The sequence below is a fragment of the Oreochromis niloticus genome, linkage group LG7, assembly GCF_001858045.2.
Source record: "Oreochromis niloticus isolate F11D_XX linkage group LG7, O_niloticus_UMD_NMBU, whole genome shotgun sequence".
In the NCBI taxonomy this organism is placed as follows: domain Eukaryota; kingdom Metazoa; phylum Chordata; class Actinopteri; order Cichliformes; family Cichlidae; genus Oreochromis; species Oreochromis niloticus.
The window spans coordinates 26901899-26917903 of NC_031972.2; the positions used below are offsets into that span (position 1 = coordinate 26901899).

Below are 16005 nucleotides of genomic sequence, written 5' to 3' on the forward strand. Positions count from 1 at the left end.
TCTTTTTTTTTTTTTTTTTACTAAACACGAGCGCCGGCATGAATCTTCAGAATTCAATCAGCAGCACCCACATCTCAGAAAACCATTCACCTGTGAACGTGTGGAGCTCCATGAATATATCAGGCAGACCTGAACAGACATCGTGCTGTCTTTCTGGGATAAGGTGAATAAATCCAGGATTTTTTTTCCCCTAACCTGGAGGTCTGCAGGGCAGGGTGGCTGGATAAAAGTGGGCTACACAGCCTACTTGATTGTAACACAAGGTCCCTACACAGAATTAAATACGCTCCATTGGAGATGAGTACGCGTCTTGTCCCCGCCCCCCGAAAAGGCACAGCATCCATCCTCATGGGCTCACACGCTGCGTGATCCACATCACAAACCGAGAGCGGACGCTTTGCCCAGCCGATGGAGTAGTAGTAGCGATAGTAGCGTGGGTGCAGTTCACGGCTTCCCCCCCTTTCCCCCCCACCCACATTCTCCACCTTCTTCTTTAATGGAGTCACATTTTATGTGGAATATTTCTCCATCTCATCGCGGTAAGTGTTTGCGTTGCTCGCAGATGCTGTGGGGAAGAAATGAGAGGAAACGGGACTGTGGCAGCTATTGTCTGTTGCTGGGGCAAGTTCGGACCTTAATCAAGTCAAAGCGCTGGAGTCCTCTTCAATGAAAAGTCTTTCTGTGTGGGTTCAATGAGAATGCGTGGAAAATAATGGCTTTAAAGCTCGCACAGAATCGATATCGGTATTTAGACACCTGTCTCTACCAGCAGCAACAGTGACCTCCCTGTGGCGCTTTACGCTCACACAAATATGATTTTTATTTATTTTTTGACGATTATTGAAGACCATGTACGATCATTTTCATCTGCTTCTGTATCGCGTATCTGTTAACAACAAGAGGAGGTTTGTGCAAACGTGTCGCCTCTGTTGCTGAGCAAAATTGTGTTTTCGGTCCAGCTAAAAAAAAAAATAAAAAATTGGTCCATCTCCCCGCCCCCCAAAATCAGAGACTGCCTAGTCCACAGCCCTCCCAGACACGCACGGCGCAGTAGATGCCTTTCTGATGAATGACTGAAATCCCGTGGTTGGTAGAAGATGTGTGATGGTGTATAGGGGGTAACCTCGAAATCAGCGTGTGTGTGTCCGCAGGTATCGTTTCTCTTTATATTCTGAAATGGATGTTTAGCCTCGGCCTCAGATTCAGAAAGAATTGTGTACAACAATACTTAGATTAACCTATTTTTCTAAAGTGATGACATAGTAAGAATGCAAACGTTTATGGTGGTAAGGCGTCTTTAACCCTTATAAATTTGTTAGCGTTTATCTACTGTCCTTTTTATGAAGCTTTTTTTTAGTTTCATTGGGTCTAAATGCTCGAGGATTGTTTTTTAATATGAGGCACAGTTTGTGTGTAAAGTATTGTGATCAGTTAATACAAAGTATTAAAAAAATCTGGCGTCATTAACTATAAAATGATACATTTCCCAGCCCAGGAGCACAGTCGGTAAATAGTGCCCAGGTGCTCAGAAGTCATTTCTTTCCTCATATGCTGTTGAAGAAGTGCTGTTTGTGTTGAGTCGTGCACATTAATTGCATTTGCTGTCTGCTTCCATTTCTAGTAATGGGCAAATATTGCCTTTACAGAAGTTGTATGCATGTTGCCATGTGTGTTAAATCCTCCACAACACTTGGATGGGATAACGTGACGCGCCCAGAGAGGCAGATTTCTAGTTATTATTTGTAGCTGGAACCTGTGAATTTCCTCTGCCTTCCTCTTTGTGTGTGCGTATCTCTGTGTGTGTATTTTACAGGTGTGTTCATGCTCGTCCTTGTTGCATAGTGAGGATTTATATCATGCAGCAGACAGATGGCATGTGGCTGGGCATCAGGGGAGCATTTCTTTGGCTTTCAGCAGAATACAAGACTCCTCTTGGCACATGCAATTCCTTATTGGCACAAGTATTCATTTACATGAGTGTGTCGGTATATCACACTACATAGTACATGTAAACATCGCCTGCACTCAGGAATGCTTGTGTAGGAGGTCCCACTCTACATAGCAAAGGCCATATTTTTGGGTTTGTGCGTGTCTGCGTGTGTGTTTTGCCTTTCCATGAAATGTAATATTATGACAGGCTGAGGTCACAATGACGTCATATGCCTGGCAATGACATACTGTAACTATACTTCATGACTACTGGGTCGTGAAGTTGAAACCTCATTAGGGTGTGTGCTTGTTGTCACAAAAATGTGCAGTTAAGGTCACAGTTCTTTAATGATATGATCATTTTAGTTTTAACAGCACAGTGACACATTCTGTGGGCCTCTGCAGTTAACATATTCAGCATATACTAGCTCTATTTGCTTTACAGTAAATGATTTGTCCCATTTTCTTGAACATTGTTCTTAGATTTAAAGAAAAGACAGCAATGAGTATTACACCGAGCTATTTATAGACTTTGTGCCTTTTATATGGTTTACTCTTGGCTATATCTGTGACATTATACATTGCAGGAAGCACTGCAGCCCTCCTTAAACCTTATAATAAAAATGCACTCGTCAAGACTTTGCAGTCATTTGCCACTTCATTAGGTACAGCTTTCCAGTACTTGCCTTAAGAGCTGCCTTAGTTCTTTTTGGACAGATTCAGTGAGATGGTGGAAACATTCCTTTGAGAGTTTGGTCTGTACTGATGTGATAGCGTCACAGAGTTGCTGCGGATTTGTTTGCTGCACATCCATAATGTGAATCTCCTGTTCCACCACATCTCAAAGGTGCTCTGTTGGATTGAGATCTTTCTTTTTCCTAGCTGTGAGGACAGCCACACAGTGTGGTCTTCTGCTCCCTATCTGCTGTGCATTCAGAGATGCTCTTCTGCATCTGATAGGAAGGCAACTTCCCATTGTTGTGAGGGAAAATCCCTGTTCTGAGATTCTTAGACCAGCCGGTCTGGCAGGACCAGCCATGCTGTGTTTAAAGTCACTTAAATTGTCTTTCTTCCCGATTGCGATGCTGATTTTCAGCAGGTCACCTTGCACATGTGTACATGACCAAATGCACTGAGTTGTTGCCATGCTATTGGCTGATATATTAGAGATGTTTGCTTTAACATGCAGTTGAACAGGTGCACCTAACAAAGTAGTCGTTGAGATATACTAGCAGGGAAGCACTGCAGCCCTGCTTCTGCATGACCCAAGATTCTATAGCTAAAATGTGCTTGTCTTATCATCCTTAATCTCCAGATGAAATACTCAGAGATCTGCCTGGAGCAGAGTAAAGCATCCCGTGAGATTTATGAAAATTAAATTATGCTCTAGTGCATCATTTCGTCCTCACATAAGTAAGTGATAAATCAAAATAAAAATGTGAAATTCAATATGCATCCTTACCCGTGAGCTGTCTCAGCAACACTGGATATCTAAGTTAACACTTTTGCCTCTTTTATTCCTTTTTATGAAGTCATGTAAATTCAGGCTGAACTTGAATAAAATTGTATTTTTACTGCTCTTTGTGGAAACAAATACCCTAAGCTGTAATAAGGCACTTAATAAATATAGTGTCAGCGTGACAGGCTTGGTCCTGATGTGTTACAAATAGAAATAATTGCAAGGAAACTCCAGCAAATGTCTTGTTTAAAAAAGAAATGCAGTAATAAAAATCACCAGACGGGCGTATTGCAGTGAAGCTGCTGAAACCAGTGACCTCTGAACTCATGTCTGATATCCAGCACCACTTTTACTCCCACACTAGAGACTCATTATTGATCACATGCAGTCACACACACACACATGTATACATGCAGGCTGCCTCACACACATACTCATCCTGAGCTTTGCTGTCTGCTCTTTGATTACCACTACATGTGGGGGCTGGTGTTATTAGTGCAGTGAGGGTATTTTCATTGGGCAGTATATCTGTCACTGTGATGTCTCTGGGGAATGAGTTGCCCCAAGGGTGAGATAAGGTCTGCTGCTGGAGCTCAGAGTGCTTTCCCATATCTAAGAAGACTGATGTATGCAGCTGATAAGGTTTTGAGCTGGACAAGGTGTGCATTTGTGAGAATTTCCACATCTAGCACAGCCAGATCAAAAATTAGCTTGTCTTTAAACTTCTAGCTCCTTAGCACAGCGTTAGCGTGATTATCAAACTACACCGATGTGCAGCTTATTTTTCTGTTGCATTCACAGCTAGCAAAAAGGCGTCACGTGTTGTCTCCCGGGCATCTCTCACCTCAGTCGCGTGGATTATGTCCTGCTGTGTGCTGTGTGTAAGGAAGGAAAGCAGTGAAAAATATCTCGACCCGATTCTCCTTAAACTGTCGTTCATGCATGAAAGCAGCTTCAGTGAGGGATAGTTAGCAATAACACTGGCAACACTACATGAATATTTCCCCTTGTTTTGCCACAAGCTAGACAGTTGTGCGCCAGATAATGTGGTTAAATATATATTTGCAAGAGAAATTATTAAAAATTACCCAAAAAGTGAGAAGGTGAATATGAGCTAATAGAAAAATGCTTGATGATGCAGCATGGTACTTCACAATATTAGGAAGAAATCTGTTACAAAAGGGCTCACTTAGATGAAACTACATCTGTAGCTAAGATGCATGTGTGTTAGTTCAAATGATTTAAACTTGAATGAAAAATGCATTTTAAATGGGCCTACATGAGTCAGCAATACCTCATAAGTACAGATAATAGAAATTCGGAGGGAACAACTGCGTAATACCAGTGTTGCAAATAAACTGTAAGATTATAATTATACTAATGTTATTCCAGAATTGGAAGCATTATAATTTATGTAAGTAAATATTTAGAGAAAAAATAGTTTAATAACATTATGACACGTTAATTAGGTGTTAAATGGAACAGGCAAAATGTTTAGTTAAACATTGGAGGGTCATTGTTTAGTCATTATATTTTGGATATAAAGGTATTTGAGTTTGTTGGGAGCCACAGTGTAGAAGTAGTTACAACAATTTCAGAGACAGTTATTTGTTTGGAAAAGTCAATGTCAAACTCTCTAAATAGAGAGATGCTACTAGAAATATTAGAGGAGAAAGAGAATGATGTGATCCTTTAAATGGACCTCCAGAGTTCATTAATGAATCAATAGCAGAGCTAGTTTGTTCGGCATTTTTGTAACCAGAACTGTCAATATGAGGATGGTGACCTACTCAGTTAATCGATTTTAAGATATTATTTATTACTTTTAAAGCACTTCATGGCCTGGTTTCAAAATTATACTCAAATTGCTGTTTCTGCGCTAATCACAGTGCAGCCTGAGATCCTCAGCCAGGAACCTGGTGACCCACCTCATGCTTAAAGACAAATCATTTGAGCGTTTGCTGTGTGGAATGATGGTGTGGAATGACCTGCGTTAGGAATTCTGACTCACCTCATCAGTGTTTTGTTTTTTTTTTCCAAATTAGTTTAGTTACATTTCCAGTATCGATTTGCTCATTTTAGTTTAGATTTTGTGTTTGAAATTTTTTCATTGTAGTATCACAGTAAGTATGACAAAACAAGATTTTCTTTTTTAAGGTAGTTGGCAGTCGTGCAGACATCCTACGTATCAATAAACATTTCCATCAGAGCCTTAGGTGTATTTATTTCCAAAAGTAGTTTTAGTTAACTTGACACATACTGTAACAGGGCACATACACATACAGGTGATTCTGTCTGTTTTTTCTGTCTATCTGCAGACAGATGTTGTATCATCACAAATACAAAAGATTTAGATATGAAATTAAAGGCTGACTTTGAAAACGGGTGTTGTCTGACCCATGCATACCAAATAAAGAGTGCCTAAAATAACCCCAGAGGTCCCAAATATACTTTTTGATGTATTTTGTCTGCCATATAAATGTATAACTGTATTTTTTTTGTACATGCATGAAACGGACTGGCTCATAATCGGACATGTACAAGCCTGACTAGTCTCAGCCAAGAATGCTGAAAATGCTGGCTGACTCAGTTCTCTAGACGGTCAATCCGCACATCTCTCTGTGCATCTTATTTTGGTGTTTTTATTGAATTCAAAATTATCGGTAGGAAGATTTTCACTAACACAGCCATATTTTAGGCCACTGGTGTACTTGAGCCCAACCAAAATGGACAAATATTACCTGATGAATTGAAAGATCACTTTTAAAGTTTCAAACAGGAAAGAGTTTTTCCTCTTGATCAAAAACAGTGACTCAAAATGCTGCAGTTTGTGGACTTTTGAACTGTTTTATCTTTTAGTGTTGATTGGAGGTTTGGAAAGTCCTCAGCAAAGGTCTGAATTATAAATGGTTAAACTGGATATATATTACTGAATATTTACCACCTACTCTAAAACCAGCTCTACCTATTCACATGCTCTATTTGATGTATGACCAAAGTTAATTGCAGACAATCCAATGCTGTTTTAGCACTCATAATCTTTTCAGAATGTAGTTTTCGAACAAAATGATGCAAGGATAATGAGAAGCCACTGTAGCATGATCGTGTTGAAATATTAAGAAATCTCAGAGGGGAAAGACTCCCTTATCTCCAGCTGGGTCAAGGGGACATTGCTGTGATGATTCTGGTGGCTGTTATGGAAAAATAGCTCAACACTCAGGGATCAAGAGCTTGTTTGATCTAAATATAGATGTAAATCTGGAGATGTTACAAGGAAGTGCGAGAAACACTTGCACAATGCCACTGAGCACATGGCTTTAGAAAACATGGAAACCTGGGGGGAAATGCATTCCCCAAGTTAAATATGCAAATTACATTGAAGCATTTGCATTTGTTTACTAACGAAATTAGCCGATATTTACTCCATACAGTTCTGGAAATTTTAAATATACAAGAAAATCTGGTTTAGCCTCAAGTTAGTCAAATGTGATTATATTAAGAGGGAATCTCAAACTTAAAACTCAATATATTATCTTGGCATTTATTTAGATTGTTCTCATAATAAATTAGTAGGAGATAATTAAACCTTTAATTATAATTTTCATTTTTTTTTCCAGTGCAGAAATGAGAATTCAGACATGTGACATTGTCACATAATAGCTGCAGCAATAAACTAAAATGAGCTACAGAAACAAGTGCCACTTTGCTTAATGAGAAAAAAGACGTGGGGGTGACGCTCAGGTCAGCAGTTGAATAAATGTACAGAAATGTTTTTAAAGACTTTTTAAAAACTGTTTCTTGAGTGTGTTGCCAGTTAGTGACATCTGAGGGAAACGACCTTAGTATTTTCCCTGCTGCTTGTTCATGCCTAGCTTCGCTTCCTCGCTTTCTTTAAAGTCTCTCTCTAGGGGAATATTTTGAGTATTACATTACCAAGAAATGTTCCTGATCTTTTTTTTTTCTTCTTGTCTAATCTTCTGGCATGCAGTTCTTTTTACATTTATGAATTAAAATGTGAGCTTGGTTATCTAATAGGAAGAGCTGCACATTTGACAAATTATTTTGTAATAGTTTTCAGATTTTTTCATCTAATTAGACAAGTAAAAAGTTTAGTTTCATTAGAAAATTAATGAGGTTTAATAATTACAGTCAATTTTAATCAAGAGAATTTTATTACAATAATATCACAAACAATATGTATCTTTAACACTTGTGCATATGCTGTGCTATGCTATATTGAACACTAAAAATAACTTTCCATATGTGCAAGTGGTAGGCGTGATATCGGAGGCCTGGGGAACTGTGGCTGATAGCAAGAGGAGGAAGCATTTAAAAAGACAAGCTAACACCCAGAAGAGGTAGCAAAAGTTCTCTCTTCCCAAATGACCCACCTACAACATGCTTATCTTCTTTTTGGTCCTCTGTGTGCCCTTTCTCATGTCTCATGTGTCTCTTTCTATTTATCAGTCTCCTGTCCTGTTCACGCTATCTGCTCTGAGTCAGTGCCCTGTTTGACGTTTTGGTCTGGGGGGAGACGGGAGAGGGAAGGTGATGACGTTATTTTAGTTTAACACTCTTACATGTGTATGTGGAAAAAATGTGTAATGACAAGACTCCATTAGTGTGAAGAGGTTGGCTCAATAGAAGATTGAGGATCTTCCATCCAGGAATGATCTTTGGACTTTAAATGACAAATCAATAAATATTTTTCAATCCTCGAGCAGCAGAGTATTAAATAATGTACCCTACTATCTGAAAAAAGGGATAGATTTCCCAGGAAGCACTTTTAAAGAAGCTACAAGGGAAGATTGAAAACTGACTATTTATAGCCACAAAGATGCTCTGTTGGCAGGAGTGTTAGCCATGGGACATCTCTGTTTCTTTGGCCGCACACTGTTTTGGAGTCAGAAGAAGAGGCAAAAGAAGAAAAAGCAAAATGAGCTCTGCATCAACCATGAACACTTTCTGTGGTGATCATTTCGGGAAAACATTTTGTTGAAAAAAGCTATCCGTAGTTTGTGCTGTGAATAATAACCGTGAGCCTCATTGGGCCATTATTCTGAAGTCCTGTTATTAAGTCACAACGGTGTAGGGTGGAGACGGACTAAATGCTCAGTTGGCTTGTTACCATCCAAAACATATTTTCCAGTTTTATGCAAAACTGCTAAATATGAAAACATTTAGACGATTTGAACGGGGGCGCTCGTAGTCATGAGCCTAAAGAGAACTGTCACCCATATCTGCAGCTTCCTGTTTCCCAAGCTCTGTGCCAAGTTTAGCTGGCTGGCCTGCAGCATTACTAAAACGTTTCACTCTCAATACTCTGTGTGTTGCATAAGAATGTGAAGTCACTGTAAAGGATAGACTTCCCCTCATTGGTTCATGGATTCTTGATTTTAAGGCTGAAGTTGAGCATTTTGGCTGTTAATTATTTTGCTTTTTTAAAACCAGATGTAGGAGGGGGAGGAGGGGGACTAAAACCTCAATGCATGGAGCTGATTGCTGCCACTTAAAGAAATGCTTGCGATTCCACTAGAGGTGCCAGAGTGCATCCCAGAAGCAGCGTTCCGCTCTGCATCCCTAAAAACAACACGTCTGTTTTTTTTTTGTTGTTTTTTTTTTTTTATGGAAATCACATCAAACAATGAGTAAATGTAGAGGGCAAGAAGACAGATACAAGGTTGGCATAGAAAATCCAGTCAGTTTTAAAAATAAAATTCCCCATGCACACAAAACGCTCCAATACTGGAATGCTACTACTGGTGATTTTAAACAGTGTGAGAAACAATGTGTGAACGACACTCACCCAGTGTATTCCCAGGGTAAAGCCCTGTTAACTAATGATTTAGATCATGAGCTTATCAGTAAAGTTTTTATTGAGGTCTTAAATAATTTGAGACGTGGATGAATATTTTTAAACTTCTACACGCAAATACACAGTTGGACTTGCAACCAATGGAAGTCCCCGGGTCCAGTGAGCATCAGTTCTCTGGGTCAAAATTGCTTGTTGATGCAAGAGGTCAAAGGAAAATGGCCAGACTGGTGGAGCTGGTAAAGGAAAACAACACCAACTGAAATAACCACCTGATAGCCAACCAAGGTATGCAGAAGAGCGACTCTGAAAGCAGAAGCAGCATACCAGGTGCATACAGGGTGCCACTCCTGTCAGCTAAGAACCGGAAACTGAAGCTGTAATTCACCAAAATTGGACAATTTCGGTGATTTTGGCTGTAAGGTCAGAATTTGGCATAAACTTCATGAAAGCATGGATCCATCCTGCCTCGTATCAAAGGTTCAGGCTGGTGGTGATGGTGTAATGCTGTGGGGGATTTTTTTCTTGGCACACTTTGGGTAGCAAGTGAACATTTTTCAAACATCACAGTCTATATGAGCATTGTTCCTGACCTCACCATAACACAAATGAAACATAAACTCTGGGGCAGACTCCAAGCCTTCTTATATTGGTTGCTGCTGCACTAGGTGAGCTATAGTGGCAGTTCTGAAGGTAAAAGGGGATCTGACTCACTAATGAAGTAGCTGGTGTTTTTAGCAATTTAGACTGGATGAATGGACCACTAGTATTCTGTTGCCCTGTTATTATATTTCTTTGGTAGTATATTTCTGAACATCGTGTACTGAAGCAGCCAGGGTGCTTTAAAAATTCTGCCATTTTCTTTTCTTTTCTTTTTTTTGTTGTGGATTCAGTAACAGATGTAGCTCTGTTCAAGTAGAGTAGAAAGAGGACACATCAAGGCTACAGCAACAACAGGCCAGAAGTGATAACGGGAGGTAATATTTCATTTTTCCATGCCCAGCCACTCGCTCTATCACAAACTCTGTCATTGTGACATTCAGACAGTCATCACACTCCAGCAGAACAACTCAGCTGGAGACCAGGAGATGGTCAATCAGGTACAATATTTCTGTGCTCAATATTTCACAGTCAGCTCTTGCTGTCTCTGAGAGAAAAGCAGTCACATCCAGACAAAGTCATCACAGCTGAGTAGCTGAGAGGAGCAGATGCTGATGAATCGTGACGAGGCCTGTAGGCTGCTCGTTTGATGATCTACCCTCTGGTGAGATGATCTGATCACCTTTCATCTGACTCACTGTAATTAAGTGTCTCTTGGTATTGGAAGAAAAGTGTTCCTTTGTTGAAATTCTCTTCAGACTCTGGGTTTTTAGGCACCAGAAAAAGAGAAATCATGTTGACTTTACCACGACTAGGTGCAGTTTGGGCTGTCGTAGTGTCTGAGCAACAAATGAATGTGGTGTCAATTCTTTGGATGCTGAGTGCAGCCCCCTTCAATTTTCTGATTTGAATCGTCTGTCAAAGAGCCCCCTAGTAAAATCATTGAGTTTGCGGTTCAACTGCTGCTTTTTTTTTTCCCATCCATGTCTGCAGTATTATCCATGGAGTAAGTAAAAGTGTAGGCAGAACAGTTTCAAGCCTTTCACTAATAGATATTCAACAGATTTAGTTTTGGAAACACTCAAGGGGACAATTTTCCTACTTTACAGAGGGTCACTAGTTTAAAGCTTTTTGGAGTAAATTACTGTTATGGTCCCTAAATTTAAGGTTCAAAGGAACCCAACATTTGAGATACCACAACACTGCTGCCATTCAACAGAAATTGCAGTTGGAAACAAAAGGAAATGGGAGTTCCAGCTAAAACAAGCAAAAGATGGAGAAAACCCTGAACCAACCACACAATGGATGATCAGATTCAGGCTTCTCCCCTAAACTAGTTTTGGAAAACTAATAGAAACCCAAACTAAAAACAGTAGAGCTGGTAACTCCCACTCAGCCTATACTTGAACCAGATTTATGATGAAATGAACTGCCAGGGTGCTTGGATGGGAAACACAAACCCAAAACATCTCCTTCATATTTTGTTATTGGTCTGACAAAAATCGAATCACTTCCTGTGTACATGTAAAAGGATCCTACTGTTGACTAGATTGTCTGGAGGTTGACGCTGTACTTGCTGCGTCTTCCGTTTGACTTTGATTCCCTGTCTGCTACAGAATGAGGCCATATTAGGGCTGGGCGATATGGCCTAAAATCCATATCGCTGTATAATTTGAAGCATGTGCGGTAACGATATATATCGCAATATATTTTTTCCTTATTTTCGCACTATAAAGGCGCACTTATAATCCTTTAATTTTCTCAAAAATCGACAGTGTGTCTTATAATTCGGTGCGCCTTATGTATGAATTCTGGTTGTGCTTACTGACCTCGAACCGATTTTATGTGGTACACCAGCGGTCCCCAACCTTTTTTGCGCCACGGACCGGTTTACGCCCGACAATATTTTCACGGACCGGCCTTTAAGGTGTCGCGGATAAATACAACAAAATAAAACTAGTGCCGGTACCAAAAAAAAAGAAGATTTATTCATAACACACGTGAAAAGACCCAGGAAAACCGAGTTAACGATAAAAACGATAACAAAATAACGCTAAAAATCGATAAAAACCCTGAAAACCATACATTTCACACCTGAGCCTCAACTCTCGCGGCCCGGTACCAAACGACTCATGGACCGGTCCGGTCCGAGGTCCGGGGGTTGGGGACCGCTGTGGTACACGGTGCTCAAAAATCTGTCAAAAATGTTTTAGAACGACTTTGGTAAGCTACGAAGCCGCACCGCTTGATGGATTGTCGGAGCATTACTGCTACCGTAGTCAGGAGCCTTGTGGAGTAATCTGGGTCCAAAACTCCGTCCACTTCAGGTCCCAAAGTCAAACGAACACTGAACGTTAAAAACTGTCTAAATTCTTTCATCTTTAATAAAATGGTCAGCGTCGCTGCTTTACGAGGTGTAACAATTAAGTTTAACATCCAGGCATCCATGAAAACTGAGCAGAATTAGAAGTTAGCAGGAAGTTAGCTCACTAGTTTCCGCCTAAACATAGCATGTTCTGACAGAGAGGTTTTTGGAAAAAAAATAAAACGTACAGCTCTGCTATCACTTCCAACATAAATGAAAACAGAAAACCAAACAGCAGAGACTTTTGTACGGTTACTGAAGTTGGGCTACCTGGTATATAATGATGTGTTACGTGATTGCTAGCGACACAGCTATGTTAGGATAACATAAACAGTGAAGCTGGAGGATGAATGCTAACTTTTTTCCACTCAATAAAAGTTAATGTGAGCGTCTGATGGTTAGGGACAAATGCAATCGCATGGCAGGACGCTGTAAACGGACCAAACTTCAGTCAGGAGACTAAGGAGCTTCCTCATATTCCAAAACGTGCTTCGTGTCTTTGCTATTACTGTCGCCGAATTTGCAGATGATATTGCTTGGAGCTGCTGCGATGCTTTCGACCAAAACAGGCGCAGCTTGATGACACCATCAACATGCACTATTGCGGTAGAGCGGTATAGTCAAAATCTCTACCGTTGGCAAAATTCATTTCGTTTCTACTGTATACCATTTATACCGCTTACCCCTAGGCCACATTACTGATTTCTTCATAGTGTTTTACACAAATACACATATTTTGCCCAAACATCATCATTGGCTGGGTTCTACTGACTGTTTTTGTTGACAATCATCAGCCGTGCTTTGACTTAAATCCCAAAGGTAACAAATTTTTAATGCACCAGTCTAGAAAAACAAATGTACCCTGTTGTTCATACATACTAAATACACTGGGAGTTATTTAGTAGTACATAAAAACTCAAACGAGTATCTCTGATCAGATTTACCGCAGAGATGATAAACACAAAACAACAACAAAAAAAACCATAGCAGGATACATGAAGTCTTTCCATTTGACTGCCTTGATAAAATCATGGTTGAATGCAGTAAGATGTAGAAATTATAAATAATTGCTCTTGAGTTTTTTTTTTTTTAAACATATCATACCTTGGAGCCTGTTAATGTGATTAGTATGGTCACTGACTTTGGGAGGCTTTTTTATGACTATGACTATTCAATTTCTTCTCTGCTGTTGATGCCATAATCTGAAAAGTTACTGAGTCACCGGAGGCTGATGATACTGTTAATGTGTACAGAGATGGATTGCAAGGATGACTAGCATAGGGTTCCATTAATAGATTTTTTTCATGACATTCAAGGCTTTTGATGTGGGTGCTGGCAATTTTAGTGAACTGAGAGTCGATCCTTAAACCGGAACACCTCAGTTCACCCTCAGCAGACAGCTATCCACTCTGCTCATGTGACCTTGAGCAGCAGAGCAAGTCTCTTCCACGTCTGTAGTGATGCTGTGTTACAGCAACACGTGCACTGATCTTTCTTCAAGGGTAGACGAAGATAGACTGGGACATTTTCTTTTATGGGTATATAAGATGTAGCAGCTTGATATCCTGCAGCCACAGTCTCACAGGTGTAAAAATGTGCTCATGTGTTGTTGGTGTTTCAGATACAGGCACCAGCAGCAATTTGTTTTTCTGAACCTCAGGTGAAGTGCTGTAAGTGCTATAAAACTGATGGGTGGATTGTTGCTATCTAATACTGACTTGAGTAGCCTGGATTGAGTGTTAAATGAGATGGGACGGGCACTTAGGGACTGATTAGACATGCCAACATTGCTGTCTGTCTTTGTCTAATGACTCAGTGAAACTGAAGTGTTTGGTTTCAAATCAGGGTGAGTGTTGGGATCAGTAAATCTTTGTGTGAGGCTTTAACTTAGCAGAGAGACCGTCTTATTGTGTATTTCCAGTATAGACTGCCTTAATTCTTTGTGGTAAAGACTCAGTGAGGTGCTGGAAACATTCCTGAGATAATTTTTTCCATATTGACTCAATGTCATCACACAATTGTTGCAGATTTGTCGGCTGCACATCCATGATGTGAATCTACCCGTTCCCATCTCCCATCCTGATCTGACTGAAATCTGTGGAGGCCATTTATGTACAGTGAGGCGGTGTTCAAGAACACAAGGAACTAAGGGGAACTAACAGTGTGTCAAATATGTACCAGATATACCTAATAAAGTGTCTAGTGATTGTAGATCTTAATTAACTTTTTGTGACATGGGTAAATATGTATTTGAATTTCAAATTTAATATTAGTAGGTTCACATTGAATCACTCTCAATTTAGTTGAAGTAAGTGCAGCATCACTATTAAATCTTGTGTTGTTGGAGTCCGTCCCTTGTAATCTAATACCACACAGGGACAAATGCAGTTACAAAACAGTTAGGAGTATGGTGGGTATGTTGACATCTTGGGCAAAGTCTGGTAGTGTGTTCCAGTAAAGGCATTAAACAAAACATTTACTGTATCCTTTCAGCATATAGACAACTTGAGGCAATGTAATAAAATGAGAAAAAAAGTCTTTGAGCTAACTGCTGAACTGCTATGTCCCTTTAACAAGCTAGTAGTTATTTTAATAATTTGTAGTTAATATATTTATCTAATAAATTGTTAATGGATAGTAATTATCTATACATTAACAACTATAAATATCATAAATCAAATCAAATATCAATTCATTGTGTACAATTTACTTACTTTATTCATTACCTTTAAGGTAAAAGCTTGAAATTCTGGGTGTTTCATCTGTTTGTTTCCCTGCGTTTAAAAATTGATGCACCTTCCTGTTTGTTCTTTTAATATAAAGCTACTGCTGGGAGGCACTTCTTTTAGTACAGAAAGTGGGAGGAAGAAATGCAGAGACCTTTTTATTTTTGTGTACTTGTTTTGGCATCATTTGGGAAAAAATCCCCCCAAAAAGCATTTTGGCGTATATTGTACTTACGATGTTCTCCCGCACTTCCTCTGGGCTCTGTTTTCAGAAAATCTAGTCCTTGATGGGAGATTTTAGGATATAGCTTTTCAGGACCAGATCTGACGAAGTCTTTCATCTGGAAAAGGAAAGTTCATGAAGCACTTGCATATATGTGCATCTCTGGGCTTTGAAGAGGGAGGGGAGAGAGAACTGCTGCAGGAGGATGTGTATAGATTCCTGCCTACTGTAGCTTTAAACACATATAGGATGCATGGTCATGTGATCATTATCCGCAGTGGCTGCTAGCCGGTTGGGAGCACTGGGACATTTCCCAGTGGCCTGATGGTTGTTTTAGCCTGCTGTGAAACATCTAGTTTCACTAGTGATACTATAGCAAACTGGAATGAGTTAACAGAGCACCCAGTATCCTTGCATTAGCTGTGACTCTTGTCACCAGCCTGTACGATTTCCCTGCAGTCTCTGGATGCGCAGAGATACATGCAAGCTGCCTCTATCTACCCTTCTCTGCTTTTCTAGAAGTAACATTTACTCACCTGGTGAACTGGTCAGAAAAATGAAAGGCTGAGGAGAGAGAAAGAGTGAGAGGTCCTCAAATGCATATAAATACTTAATAAGTGCTATTTTACATAGGTGTAGCTAATGCTCAGTGAGGGTTTTTTTTTTTTTTTTGCTTGATTATCAGATTATCATCTGAAAAATTGCATCTCATTCTGAATTGCATACTTAAAGAAATTATGATTTTCTTAATGGATGCAAGTTAATGGCTTTGTGTTTTTGGCCTTATGCGTTGGTATGTTCTCTAAAGTTTACATTAATGCACCCGCCGCCATGCATTTGTAATTTGAGTAACACTTCTCTCAGAGGAACCTAGTGAAACAGTTTTAGCCT

At 39.8% G+C, this 16005-nt stretch overlaps 1 protein-coding gene across 3 annotated transcripts in view; it reads left to right on the top strand.

Moving 5' to 3' along the window:
• The first annotated feature begins 326 nt into the window (after positions 1-326).
• plppr1 (phospholipid phosphatase related 1) overlaps positions 327-16005 on the top strand; it is a 58624-nt gene continuing 42945 nt past the window's right edge. Inside the window, exon 1 of one of the 3 annotated variants that reach the window (XM_005451418.4) lies at positions 327-539. The gene's annotated coding sequence lies outside the window, so the exon portion shown is untranslated. Of the gene's footprint in view, positions 540-1001; positions 1152-16005 lie in introns of those variants that run through there. The other 2 variants (XM_005451416.4, XM_005451417.4) reach the window with 2 other exon arrangements.